Source organism: Danio rerio, chromosome 9 (assembly GCF_052040795.2).
Source record: "Danio rerio strain M-AB ecotype USA chromosome 9, GRCz13ab, whole genome shotgun sequence".
NCBI lineage: Eukaryota > Metazoa > Chordata > Actinopteri > Cypriniformes > Danionidae > Danio > Danio rerio.
This window is the reverse complement of record NC_141029.1, coordinates 26,732,113-26,747,343: the sequence shown is the minus strand read 5'-3', so window position 1 is coordinate 26,747,343 and position 15,231 is coordinate 26,732,113. Positions and strand designations below refer to the sequence as shown.

Genomic DNA, 15,231 nt, shown 5'->3' with positions numbered 1-15,231 from the left:
ATGTTTATTTCTATAGTGTTTTTACAATGTAGATTGTGTAAAAGCAGCTCAACATAGAAGTTCAAGTAAATTGAAACTGTCAGTCCAGTTTTTAGAGCTGAAATTCAGTTTAGTTCAGTGTGGTGTTATTTTCACTGCTCAAAGTCCAAACCCTGAAGACCATTATAAAAATAATAGAAATTAAGGAAAAAAATGATAGAAATTAAGGAAAAAATTAATAGAAATTAAGGAAAAAAAACTCTGAGAAAAAAACAGGTTGTGTTGGGCACAACCATTTCTGCTTTGGCAAGAGCTGCAGTCTAGGTGCAGGAGGCTGGAAAACACTGGACATCCATCGTGGAGAACTGCAGGTATACACTGGCGGGTGTTCAGGTGGCCCACATGATCAATGCAGAGACTCGTCTGTCACTGTGGTCTTTCAGGAATCAGTCTCATGCTCTCCACTCCTCCATGACCGCCACAGCATCTTTTCAAGATATGGACTGGTCAAGGATTATGGAGACTTTGGCATAATTTCTTCACAGGTCTTGGATTGCATCAATGGCACTGCACAATTTCAAGAGGCCTCGGGTTGAGTATACCCAGGTGGAAATAGGGAATAAAGAGATGCAAAAATGAAGAGCTTTAAATGAAAATAGAGTTTATAGTTTATAATAGTAAGTTTATAGTTTGAACTTTATAAAGTTCATTTTTCAGAATATGAAATGTATTTACTAGTTTTGATCAATAAAAAAGCACAAGATAATTAATTTTTAAGATTAAAAAATATTTATAGTATGCACAAAAACATGTAAAACCTTCGTCACAAATCGTCATCTCAAATACGTTTGTTTGAGGATTCTTACTGCTGCAGATAAACTGGATGTTGGAGGCCTTTAGTGAACATTACACATACAGTTTGAAGTATGCAGGGGATCTTTGCCATGGCATTTTAAAAATCATCATCATCACCAGCAGGACAGAAAACAAAAACACGCAACAAAATAGACTGGATTTATAGCAAAAGTGCTCAGTAGGTCCTCTTATATGCCTGTGGATGCTAAGAAGGGCAAGTGAAGGTGGCAGAGAGGATTATAGGCCACAGTTGTGGCCCCGTGGTGGCCCATAAAGAGGAGTTAATGGCTTGGTGTGGAGTGAGAGAACTTCTGTGCCACGAAGGCTGTGAAAAGCGATGACTTTTACAGCGTGCTGATGCACAGCCTGTCGCACGCTCCCCTTTTCTTCCTCGGCAGGGATTAGCAGGACTTTCTTTAGGATTTATAGCAAATGAACCGCTCTTAATGACGCCACAGTGTTCATCTCACATGCGCTGTCGTGCAGATAGCGCTTCGTACTCCACGTGAAACTCCCTCAGCAGGAGCATGTTTCTGTGGCATGAGGAAAGATGGTTCAGGGCTGGTCTCGGGTTGAGAGAGAAGGCTGCTCAATGTCACATTGAGGAGCTGGAGGAATACAAGATGGCAAAAAGTCATCCCTGAAAATAAGATGGCAAAATGCATGTGTAACGTGGGCTGATGTCTGACTAGGAACAGTGTGATGACCTGGGCAGAGTGTGGAAACTGAAAAAAAGGATGCAGTGACAGGAGTCAAAATACATGCAGCCCCCTGTTGAACACATAGGGCAGGTGTTGATCTTTCAAACAAACTCAGACAGCATATAGGCTATATTGTTAGTGTATATCTTACTTCCAGATTCCTGCTATGATTAAGTTTATATGACTATGCCCCTGCATTTTGCTTCTCAGGAATACTGTTGTTAGCAACAGTTCACATTAATGTCCACAGGATATTAGATTTTAAAAAAGGTGATTTTCAAAGATATTTCTGTGTAGTTTTGGAAAGTGTCCAAAAAACCCATATCAAAATCAGGTTTGTGATTTTTGTTCCCATCATTGAATTAAACTGACAAAATGAAAAAAAAAAGACTTGTGATTGTATTAGTGTGAAAATATGATTTCTTATTTGACAGGCACTAGGACCCAAGGTGAAGCCACACTTTCCATATTATAAGGACAAAATAACTAATGAAAAATATATGAATACACCAACCTGTCTATCACAGATTCAGGCAATAGGCTACTTCTTTTAGAAATATATTCTAATGATAAATCAAATCAGATTTAGGATTTTATGCTAAAACTTTTTGAATAAATTGTATTTTTCTTTCATTTAGGCCATCTACTCCAAGGTGTACAGCGCCCCCTGTAGAAATCAAGCACTCCAAACATGCGGCTAATGGGGGATGCTGCACGTGCTGGACCAATGACGACTGACTAAGTCTGGTAATGTACGTCGAGACATTTTGTAATGGCATTTGCGATCTCAAGTAAGCAGTCGGAAAAAGTGAATCTTTCAAGCAAATATTCACCTTGGCAATGGCTAGACTGCTGAACATCTTTGCTAACGCTTCTGGCATGTAAGTTATTGTAAGCTCATATCGGCAAAGTATATTGGGATATTTTCCCCATCGATCTGTTTAAGATATACCCTGACAGACACTATTGACTGATTATTCTGACATTTAGACCTTGCAGGACGTCCTGAAATTATACGTTTGGGTTTAGGGTATTTAAAGGCTGTTGTCATCCAATGGAGTAGGCCTATGCACACAGCCAGCCCCAGGGCTTCTTTCCATTATAAAATCACCACGTTCTGCTAACGTCACTACCTGATAGATATACGATATGAAGTGGGTCTTAGATCGGACAAAAGCACTGCATTAAATTCCATTTTCCCCGCCATGTGTTTAAATATTAGTTTATTTTTTACCATTTTCAATGGAGTGCGCTAGCTTGCTGGTACTAAACAAATGCATTTTAATGACATTACAAAATCAATGCTATTGAACCTTATGAAATTTAAAATAGTCACCTTAAGCTTTTACTGGAAGTTTATCATTAGCTGAAAAACACCAAGTTAGCTGTGTAAATACTCCATGTAATGTATAGGCCTATAGGACTGGGCCGATTAAAGATATCGAATCGTGATAAAATTTGTCAATAGCTATGATAAGCTCTGGACTTTTTTACTCTATGAAAGCCAGTCCCACAGCAGAAATGTGCAACAATGGGAATCTAAATTAAGTGTTGATATTAGAGATGTAACAAATGTTATGTCATTTGGTGGACACTAATTTTTGTGGATTCAGTCATTGAGGTACTCTTAAAACTGGAAACATTAACAACTCACAGTACATCAAAATATATATCATTATCATTCATTATGGAAAAATATTATTGAGATAGCATTTTTGACGCATTGCCGAGCCCTGTTAGGCCTTTACTGAAAGGGAAAATTGCTAACACTAGTTGCATCAAACAGGTGATTTACTCTCACTACAATAGATATCAGTATGTAGCCTCTAATAATTTGAAATGCTTTTGACCTTTAAAGTCAAATAACACTGCTGTGTGGTAATAGACTGAAGCTTTTTTTACATCAACTGCTCTCTGTCAACTTGAACAGATCTGAATGTCCACTGTCGTTGTATTTTAAGTGTTTAATTGGCAAAAACGAATCAGAAATTTAACACATTTGACTCAAGGTCTTAAACTATTAATATTAATCAATAAGCTAACACTGTTTTTAACTATTTAAATAGGTTTCAAGATATAAAATAACTATCATTTTGAACAAAACAACACACATACTACTCTGCAGTGTAAAATTAAGGATGCTTGTGCTTTAGACTGTTGTGAACGCTACACTGTTTGCTAAGGCTAGGTTAAAAAATAATAATTGATGATTGATTATTTTGCTTTATAAGGCCTGTATCATCATGAGGAGCCAAGGGTATTAAATGTGTCTTTCTATTATGTGTTTTTTTTCTTACTTTTGAAGTGCCTGTATCTGTTGGATTACTAAGGATCCATTGGACTACAACAAAAAATCTTTAATGTTCTACTGAAGGAAAAAGTTGCACCTTGGCTGTTCTGGGGTGAGTAAATGAACAGCTTATGTCTGTTTTTATTTTTTAATGCATTCCAATGCTTTTTTGAAAGGGTCAATATGTAATATCAAATTGTCTTCTTTGACCAATCGCTTGCTTTTATTGAGTTCTATATAATGACTCTTATAACGCAGTGAATACTGTACGGTACCTGGGACAGTTGTTATGCAGATGACAAGACAGCATCAACAAAGCATTCATTCATTCATTCATTCATTTCCTTAGGCTTAGTCTCTTATTTATCAGGGGTCACCAGAGCGGAATGAACCACCAACTATTCCAGCATATGTTTTACGTAGTGGATGCCCTTCCAGCCGCAACTCAGTACCGGGAAACTTCAGCAAAGCATTTATCATGAAATTAACACACTGTAGAGCTTTCTAAGCCCAGGGCTTCTATGATGAAGGCACCATGGTGAAAGTGAAGCCTTGGGTTACTCTGAAAGGCAAACTCTGTCATCTCACCTGTCATGCATGACCAGGCACAAAATATGGAGTGACTAGTGCTTTAACACTTTCTAAAGGGTGACAAAAAGTAGGGCTGTGTTAAAGTGTCAGATTTACGAAATCAGAGCTGCAAGCAAACATCTTTTTTTTTAGCTGAATGGAGGTCAGTGATGTGACCATTTTTATTTTTTTAATGCTACAAATACAGTGATAAAGGTTAATTTTATTACAAGTCACTTGTGGTTTGAGGTATGACATAATTTATGACATTTTCTGAATTTCGTTAAATGTGAATCACTTCTGTGACTACATAAAAAGGCCATTTTTTAAAGGAGAAATTTCAGTGGAGTAGAGCAACATTTCTACATCCTCTACAAATATTCCTTCAGTAGTAGGCATTAAAGCCCTTAAAATATAACACTCTTAAAATGAAAGAATTTTCTACATATTCCACATAGTCCATATAATTTCCTTTTGCCACTTGATGATATTTGTACACGCTAGTTTGACATATTTTTTAGATTATTTTAGATTTAGATAATTAAAGGTCATAGTGATTCTTTTCAATCTTATTTTTGTAAATAACTGTAAAAAGAAATGTTTAAAGAATCTCAAAATCAATAATACTATTTTAGAAATGTGTTTTTTTATATATATAATTTCATATTCTTTTATCGGTTGGAGAACGATAGTGATGCGCGGATGGCGGTTATATCCACGGGCACTGTGGATTATCCGCCGGTCGGGTAATAAAAAAATTCGATATGATTCATTGCGAGTGGGTGAATGTAGCGGGACATGATAGTGGACCAGAAACAAAACAGAGAGTGGGCTTTAGTTGAGACACCCAAAATAATGGATGAAGTGCAAGAGTAGCGTACTGTTCAAAGTTTCAGTTATAGGAGTCCTCAGAGGAAAATCTGCTTTTGTTCTGGGGGAATCAAGATCGCTTATTTCCACGACTGCAGTGCCTTGCGAGTAGAATCTTCATTCTTATTCATTCATACAACAAGGTCTGCGAGCGAATGCTCATTCATTGCAGCTTGCTGCGTTTTGGTGGCGGGCGAGGCCCAAATCCAGGCACAGTAGATGCTATTCTGTTTTTTCAAAGTGTGAAGGAAAAGGCCAAGTAAACATAACATAGCTGCCGTTTAGGCTAAAGTGACATCTGTAAAAGCAAAAATGTCTTATTTTTACTTTCTGTATTTGAAAATAAAGAAAATGTTGTCTGAAGACAAACTGTTGTTTTTTATAAATAAATATTAATTTAAAAATGTTTAAAATTAATGTATTATTTTATTATCAGAGATGTGCGGATTAGCTCACTGAATCTGCTGTTAATATCCACGGTGACTTATCATCATGCCTAAAATGAAGAATTAAATTATTATCGGGTGCAGGTCAGGTGCGGATACATATATCAGATAAAACTAAATGTACAGGGCGGGTGGCGGGATAATTTGTATAAAGCCGTGGATTCGGTTGTCATTTCAGGTGATCCGCGCATCTCTAGTGGACGATGTAGATTTGGTCATTGTTGTTGGGAATTTCATTATCACTGAATTTTCTAGCTGAGGGGGGAGAGGGTGTCCTCCGGCTGCTCCTGTTTCCCCCATAGGTGAATTGAATTAGCTAAATTGGCTGTAGTGTATAAGTGTGAATGATATGGGTGTTTCCTAGTACTGGGTTGCAGCTGGAAGGGCATCTGCTGTGTAAAACATAGGCTGGATAAGTTGGCGGTTCATTCCGCTGTGGGGATCCCTCAATCAAAAAGGGACTAAGCCGAAAAGAAAATGAATGAAGGAACATGTTGCTGTGATATATCTGCATGTCAGTTACCTTTTGAAACATTTTGAAATTAGCAAAGACACTCAAAATGTGCAAATTCTAGGTCACTAAACTAAATAGACAGACTGTCATGAGATTGCCACAACGCCTTATCATCATTCCCCTCACGATGTCAACTCTGTCACCTGTTGCCACAACGGCCATCTGTGCTGTGCATCAGCGCCTGACAGGTTTCAGGAACACGATCTCCAGTTATTGCAACGTAACAAAAATAAAGAAATAAAAAGAACATTTATTCCAGAGAACTCTTAAGTAATGCCGCCAAAATGGCACTATTACTGCATAATGCAACCAAAGACTTCAAAGATATGATATTTATACAGTATATTTTCATTTCAGCAGTCCTCAGGTATTTAAAATGTGAAGCACAGTTCTCTTAATGCCCCTGAATGAGTCAAAATTTAAAGATGTTAAGGATCTTTAGTTAACGGTAATTTAATATCTCATGACCTTTGTCATACACTGAACTATTTGCGATATTACCTGACTTCGAGATGTTTAACCTTTGTCATGTTATGAAGATAAAAATGCAGTTGTCTGAATTCTCTAATAACCTTTATTACAAACGCCTGGAAATACCCCCAAACAGATATTGTCTCATATTTGCTTGTCTATTTGCTTTCTGGTGCACAAATGCATTCTCTCAGTATCAGAAGTTATTTCCTGAAAGGAAGAAGAAAACAGGATTCGTTCTTATTAAAAGGAAGTTTAGAGCAGCTAGGATTTGCTCAAGGCTTATCAGATTCTTCTGCTGATGTCTGGATTGACTAATTCTTGATCTGAGCTAGTGAAATGACATTTTTGCATGGGCGGCCACTGGGTTGCTGTTCCCTCTGGAAGCAGACTGCATGCATATTTAATATCGCCGATATGCATTGACTTTAATGGCTCGCTTTGAAAAGAGAAAGAACTTTTTTTTTTCCAACTTAAGAGAAGGGATGTACATCCGCCTCACATCTAGAAGCTTCTTCCTGTACGTCTAGTAACTAAAGATCACTTGATTAATATTACATATTTTTTCCGAAGCAATTTTATTCATTCATTTTCTACACTTGAAAAGTGCTTATTGAAAAATAGGTTTGTGATGTGTTACAAACGGAATTGATAGTTCCAGTCCTTGATTCTGTTTGGTTGAGCCTGGTTCAAAGCCATTATAAATTATTCTACAAACTCACACCTGTGACCTCATTACATCGCTATTACTGTACCTCTGTCTTTTGTTGTGGTTTCATGTATTATATATTTCACAATTAACAGATAAAGCACTATTAACAGTTTATTATTTAGTCAGTGAAGTATGAGTGAGCCCTACTGGCTTTATGTCTGCGTCATTCGTCATTTATTTTGAGAACGTGCCCTTCCCCACCTAAGCTATCTGACAATAATTTTTGTCACATGGCAAGATGACAAATTGTTTTTCAGATGAGCTTTGGAATTTAAGTTAATCTGTTTATGTCCTCCAATGCTATAGTGTAACAACACCTGCTTCGGTGTGTGTAAGGTGAGCCAAAGGGCACTATTCATTCACACAAATGAAAATAATCACATGTGGTTTAAATGGATGGTTTACCTCAAAATGAAAATTGACTCTATTTAGTCACTCTTAAGTAGTTCCAAACCTTTGAGTTTCTTTTTTTTTTTTTGAACAGAAATATATATTTTGAAGAATATTAGAAACAAGTAACTATTGACTTCCATAGTTTTTGGTTTTCCTACTATAGAAGTCATTGGTTACTTGTTTCTAACATTCATCAAAATATCTTCTTTCGTGTTAAAGAGGAAAAAAAATAGTCATACAGGTTTGCGACAAGTGTAGGGTAAGTAAACAATGACAGAGTTTTCAGTTTTGCGTGAACAATCACTTTAATATTTATGAAAATATATATTTTGATTTGGTGTTCATAGAACTGGATTCCAAGCAGTACGGTGGCTCAGTGCTTAGCACTGTCGCCCCACAGCAAAAAGGTACCAGTCCTGAATAGTTAGTGGTTCATTCCGCTGTGGCGACCCCTGATAAATAAAGAACTAAGCCGAAGGAAAATGATATATGAATGACTGGATTCCATGGTTCTTTCTGTGATTTCAGCATCATAAAATAAATAAAGACTAAGAAACCTGGTGTAGCATGCATGAAGCTTGTGGTGTTTTCAAAAAGTGTTGCATATTGAGGACATTAACGTATGCTTTATCTCCAGAGCTGCTCTCAGAGTCACTTCACTAGTATTTTCCTCTTTACCTAGCCTCATATTATATACAAACAGTCTCAAAAGTCTTCATGGCAACCCATTCAAGATACACGTTCCATTTATCTTGGAGAACCAAATTACTGTTTTATTAAAATCATTTTTATATAAAATCATTTTGTGCAACCACTCTTGGTAACATTATCAGTCAATAAAATCTTAAAGGTGCAGTCGGTGATTGTCTTCAGAAACATTTTTTTTGTGGTACTGTTTTCGTAACAATCTAATAGTAATGATTAAATGATCTAAATGTTTTTATATGTATTTTTAAATTCTGGGTAAGGCATAAGACTAAAAAATGTTCATCCAATTAAATTGCCATAATTTAACAAAGTGTTGTTCAGCCATTTAAATCTTCTGGTGAACGATTGATGTGACTATTTTCAATTAGGGATGCAACGATTATAGATTGTGGTCGTACGATTATAGTCTAAGGAAACAATCACGTTTTCACGGATATCACGATTATTATGCATTTATTAATTTAAAACCCCACTTTTTTAAAAAAATAAGATGAAAACTTTTTTTTTATTTTGCAGTGATATTTATTGCTGTTCAGTACCTAATTAATACAGCACAAAAAAAACAAACAAAAAAAAACAATAGTACCTTTCTCCCTTTGTGCTTAAAAATAAGTGGATGTTTTTGACATTTAAACAGAAATAATTTTACACTGTAAATAAATGACAGAACAATAAATAAATAAAAATAAGGATAATTAAAACAACAGTATTTGTCTAATACAGGACTTGAAATTGCCGGTGCTCCCAACTTCAAAATTTTAGGAGCACCAGAAAAAAAATTAGGAGCACCCACCAAAAATTAATAAGCACCACTGCAACTTGTATATGAATGGATTTATTTAATTTGAAAATAGCATCAATTAGGACTAACAAAAACCAGAAACAACCAGCTAACTAATGCTGTGATGAATTATTGATATTTGCGCAATAATTCCAAAATGAATGTCTAATAATGATCAAATAGTAATGATGACGATGATGACAATAATACTAACAATGAATGACATTTATCATTATCAATCTAACTTGAATGTGTGTTATCTGCTATAAATAGTCCTACTGTTACTTTTTGAAAAATAAATTTATGGTTTGCAAAAAAAAAAAATGAAGCATTGCTGTAAGAAATATTTATTTTGCAGTATTGTTTGATCTGCATGTCAATTTAATAAACAGAAAAAATATACAAAAGTAAGGAAGAAAAGTCTCACTTCTGCACCTCTTTAAAACTTTTGCTTTGGGTTTGGTCATTGTAAATGCTCAGTGTCGTTGTGCTCTGATTTTCATCTCTCTGTGTTTGTGAAAAAAAAGCCGGTGAGTCAGCTGGCCCATAGCGAGGCAGAGCAGAATTCTTGCGATGACCACCAGCAATCCAGCACAATACTGTTGTCATTAGTCGCAGATTCAGTTTAAACTTAGTAAAGGCAAGCTTCTTTGGCGATGATGTGTACACTGTTAGGTTTTACATTTAGTGGACATTTGTGCTGAACACGCAGTGAATGTAACGCATTGAGATACTGGACAATAAACAGATCATTCACTCCGAGTCTTTCAGCGCTCTCCCCAAAATTTGATCTCAGCTGGTGGATTAACATTCACTACATGATCGCTATTATCGGCGGATTCTGCGCCATTTATAATAACTCTAAGTGGGTTTGCAAACCTGTGTACTTTTCATTTACTGCTTCTTCCTCAGACTTCAGCCACAAAAGCCCCCTGTCATCTCAATAGCCGCGTTTCCACTATCTCGCCTAGAGCGAGCCAAGGCCAGTGGCGTTTCCACTGTCACTTCCGGGGCTTAATCAGGCCAAAGCTGGGCTTTCTTGGGGCCAGCGGCTTGCCTTTTTCGGCCCGCCGAATACCCTGGGCCAAGGAGGGCCAGCTGGGGCTTCGGGGCGGAGTGAAAGGCTAGGCCGGGCAGTTTTCTGATCGCACATAAGTACATGCGCCAAACAAATAAAGAAATAAGGGAAAGAAAACATCTAGCCTTATAGTCTGGGGTCTTTTTGCGTATGATCACCCTTATGTTTCCCTTTTAAATGTAAGGCTGCTGCATAAAATAATAAAGTAGTTTTATTTTATAGTGATGTTCTTTGCTGCGTCCTCCTTTATGTTTCAATAACGCATAATAATCTTTACACCATTTTAAAGACACAGCAGACAGTAAAGGTTTTCGAGAGTTTTTGTCAAGTTTAAAATGTTTGTTTTGTGCGCGTTTAGATGCCTGTATGTGTGTGTGAGACCGGGCAAGAGCGCTCCTTCACAGCTCTGTTATGCCGTAAGCGGCTTTTTTCTTTCTTTATTTTGGAGATAATACACAATATAAATACATTAACAAATTACGTGCCCACTTTCGTAGACTTTAAACAATATAGTGTCATATCTTGATAAAATAGCCTATATTGAAAATATAAATTAAAGAATTAAAAATATCGGATATATATAAAATCGCATTAAATAAATAAACCAATATAAAATAAACAAAAGCTAGCTATAGGTAGGTAGCCTATATACAATAGCCTACATAAATCAAACCGTTTTAAAGCCACATATAGCCTAACTTTCATTTTACAAAGACCTATCTGACAAAAAAAAGAGTTTCGGTATTTTCTAAAAACAATTAACACCGGAGAAGGTTTAAAATATTATTTATAAAGTATTTGGATGCGATGATATTAATCAAATCACGCAAACAGAGCATTATTTGGGTGAGTGAATGCAGAATCTAGCCTATACCTTTTTTTACTGTCACTCAGTCCTGTGCAGCGCTCGCTGCTTTAAACGCATATGGGGGAAAGCCCAAACACAAAATTTGTTCTATATACTCAAACAACTGTTTATGTTTTTATATGACAGGGTTAAATTTATAAATTAAACTTTAAATGAAGAGCTTTAGTGAATAGCTGCTGAGCGCAACAAATATGGCTATATTTTATCAGGCTACTCGCTCTTGTGCTGAAACACTTAACACGACGTCTATCAAAACGAGGATGTTATAAAATGCATGTCATATCAAGTTATAAAGGAGAATTTCTGTGGCTTTATATTATGGGTGTGTGCGCTCTCTGTGTTGAATCCCTCCGTTAGTGGCGAGAGCACTCGATGCACAATGCCAACAGTCGGTTGGCGAGTAAACAAATGTAATGAATGGAAATACACAGGTCTGTGCGTATAGACATTTCATGTACTGCTGTACAGTAACGTGTCGTTTGTTTATTTCGGTTGTCTTCATTTTAATGTTTTCGTTTCGTGATGATTCTATGGTGTGCTTTATCTGCCTGTCCTCATTCCCGCTGAAGTGGGCGGGTTGTGTGACGTTTGATTCGGGGACGTTCTGTGGGCGGTGTTTGCGTGACGCGCTGTGAGCTACTAGCCCGACAGTGGAAACGCGACATGATTTCGGCCTCATTTCTCAACCTCCCGGGCTATTGGCCCGGCCTGGCCCGATTAAAGCCCTGGCTCGCACTGGCCCGATAGTGGAAATGTGGCTAATAAGGTATGCCTGAAAAGCGCGAGCACGCTGCGTCATGTGTGCGTCCCTCCCCATATTTTACAGTCTAATGTCCCTCCAGTGGAACAATGAACTTGCACAAGCTTGTAGGGGTGTAACGATACACTCAGCTCACGATATGATGTGTATCACGATATAATGTTCACGATTCGATATGTATCACGGTATTTGGAATAAAAATTGAAAGTTAAACTGAAATGCAAATTTTACCAAGTAAACAATTTTTTATGTATTTCTTTTGTTTCAACTTGTTAAACTGAACCTTCTTTAAGAAAATAAATTAAACAGGCCAGTCTCTGGAAAATAAAACAATTTAAAAACTTCTTAAAAATATTATTGAAATGACAGACAAAATTAAGGAACAATTTAAGTAAAGGTGCAAAAAAAAAAAAGCTTTCTATTCAATTGAATTTAACAGTAAGAGCTTAAGGCTTTGCTTGGTCACTTGCGTTTTTTGTGTGTGCAAAAAAAATCCACATTTCCAGGTATTTAATTCATATTTAATTAAATTAATTTAAAGATATCTCTAATTACAATTGTGACTAGTCAAAACTCATTTAGAGATATCTGCAAATATTTTTCAATGGAAGTCAATGGAGGATATTTTATTTGCAGATATCGCCAATCTGATTTCGTACTAGTACAATTGTATTTGCAGATATCTCTATTTGTCATTCTGACTTGTCGAATTATAATTATGACTAGTCAAAATATAATTAGAAATATCTCTAAATATATTTATGGATAGTCAGAACAAAGGTTTAAATGCTAAAACGGCTTGCCATACGCTCGCGTCTATCAAAGTCCGCCCTCTGTAGTAACAGCTCACGGTCAGCTCACGTCATGTGTGATTTTGCGGCTGACAATACATCATTATATGAAGACAGAATGATATTTTAGGGTGAATTGTACCTTATAAATACAGTATGCGACTCTTTCAACACCATTAGGAGGTATCCCTGTCGCTGTGCAAAGTATGTAAATCACTGTGAAGACTTTAAAACTTAGGATGTTTGACCCAGTATGCGTGTCAAAAAGCGGATGAGTCTAAAGCAATGACTGTACAACCGAAATGTTGCCAGACATCTAATTTTGAGAGGATGGGCCATCCTTTATTTCAGCTCCACTCATCTTGGTCTGCTAACATTACTGCTGCTGCAATCTGAACTCACGTGCGACAGGTGGAACGTAGCTCTCGTGCAAACAGCTCAACTAATAAGAGAAAACGGACGTCATATCGTAATCAAATCGTCATAACTCCATGATGCATATTGTGACATTTTTGCATCGCAATAAATCGTACAACGATAAATCGTTACACCCCTACGAGCTTGCCTTAGTTAATAGCTTCAGTCATAATTAATCTAGTGTGCTTGGTTATTAGTCTCAGTGACAAACTAGCACACAGTTTAGTTGCAGCAGTTTTGTTACGTGCAGAAACACAATGTTGAGAAGCCTTTAATTAACCGTGACGAATTAAGCTTGGTTAATAGTAAAAACGGGTAATCGTTGCATTTTCCGTGCTATTTTCAATTTCATAAGGGATCTTTTACAGCATCGATAATGTCAGGTTTTATTTAGTTTAACAACAAAACATAGGTAATAGCGCTATTCCGCCTATAGTCTGCTTTACTTGTATTCACAGTGGTTTATTTTTGAAAAATGACAGCCTGTGACGCGCTCCTTATATTGTGCATGCTACTCTGAATATTCGCTCTGACATACATGTAAGTATGGCTTAGTAATAAGTGTAATTCCAGCACACTGCCGGCCAAGCACTAAGCATACAGTCACTTTAGGACCGCAGGTGAGAAATCCAGAAATCCGATCCTTGGATGCATGAAATATTGCACATTATGAAAAGTTTTGCTAACTACAGAACTGAAAACGTGGTAGATATAATACAGTTTTTCTTTCAGAATTGTAGTATTATAAAGTACTATGAAGTTTAATAAACTGGCGAATGACATGCTTTTGTGACATCAGGAGGCATGGCTTTGGACGGCAGAGAAGGGATTGTATTTCAAACATATTAAGCTGACCGGTTAGCCTTTAGGTAAAACACCTACTGCACCTTTACAACTTATCCATGTATTAAGTATTATGTATTTTATTATCATGTAATTTAATTATATTTTATTTATTTAAAGTGTTAGTTCAGTTCACCCAAAACTGAAAACCCTGTCATCATTTATTTGTTCCCAATGTAACCAATGATTTATTAGTTTTTCTTACTATGGTAGTGAATGAAAGGTTTTCAGCTTTTTTCAAAACATCTTCTTTAGTGACCAACAGAATAAAGAAGCTCATAAAGCCCTGGAACCACTTGAGGGTCAGTTAATATTAAATTTGTTTACATTTATTTCGGTGAACTATCCCTTTAGTGATGTACAAATGAGCCCTGCTGACTTTATGCTTCAGCATTCAGCTTTAATTTTGAGGCTGTTCCCTTCCACTGCCAAGGAAATGATTCTCATAAACTGTTGAAGTGCAAATATGTGTGAAATAAAGACACAGTATGCATTTAAAAAGTGTTTTGTTTGTCAATAGTTTGCTCGTTGATTTACACTGAACCTCAGAATTATTTATTTTTACCAATAATTATGTACGGAGGCTGCTTTTTATATGTTATGCAGTGCAGTTCCATTGATGCATTTGCGAATTAGTGAATTTATTTGTGCATTAGTTGTGTCTTTGCTCTCTAAGTAGAAGACTGCTTTCCGCATGCGTCTGTTCGTCTGTGCCCTGAGGCCGGTGTAATTAACCCTCTATCGATCAGCCGTTGTTCACCCTGTTGTGAGGCGGCCCGCGATAACTGTGTGTTGCTGGGCTTCACCATGTGTGCTCTCAATTCATATTTAATCGATATTCCATTAAAGTTGTGTTTCTACAGAAGTACAGACTGATCTGAGTGAGGCTGTTAAAGCAGCCAGTGTGGGCTTTTTTTATTGCTGAAAAAAGCATGTTTTTAGGTCTGTCCAGTAGCTGTCATGAGTCCTGAGAGGAGGAGAGGGTAATCCTGTAATGTCGGGGTGACTGAGAGGAAAATATTGGATGGTCAAATCCTGAGGCCATCGATTAGGAGCTTTGCTGTCACTGCTGTGGCCTTTGTCTGTCAGTGGTGACAAATTAGCCTCCTGTGGTAAATATGTGGCCCTCGTGGACATCCATAGGCAACGATTGAAGAGATCAGAGGAGGTTTTGCTGTTTCCTA

General features: G+C 36.8%; 1 long non-coding RNA gene across 14 annotated transcripts in view; it reads left to right on the top strand.

Moving 5' to 3' along the window:
- LOC141376130 (uncharacterized) overlaps positions 1 to 15,231 on the top strand; it is a 352,849-nt gene that overhangs the window by 17,695 nt on the left and 319,923 nt on the right. For 13 of the 14 annotated variants that reach the window (XR_015499433.1, XR_015499429.1, XR_015499430.1 and 10 more), the window contains exons 1-2: positions 2,198 to 2,416; positions 3,841 to 3,937. This is a non-coding gene — a long non-coding RNA (uncharacterized LOC141376130). Of the gene's footprint in view, positions 1 to 2,173; positions 2,417 to 3,840; positions 3,938 to 15,231 lie in introns of those variants that run through there. The other variant, XR_015499427.1, reaches the window with a different exon arrangement.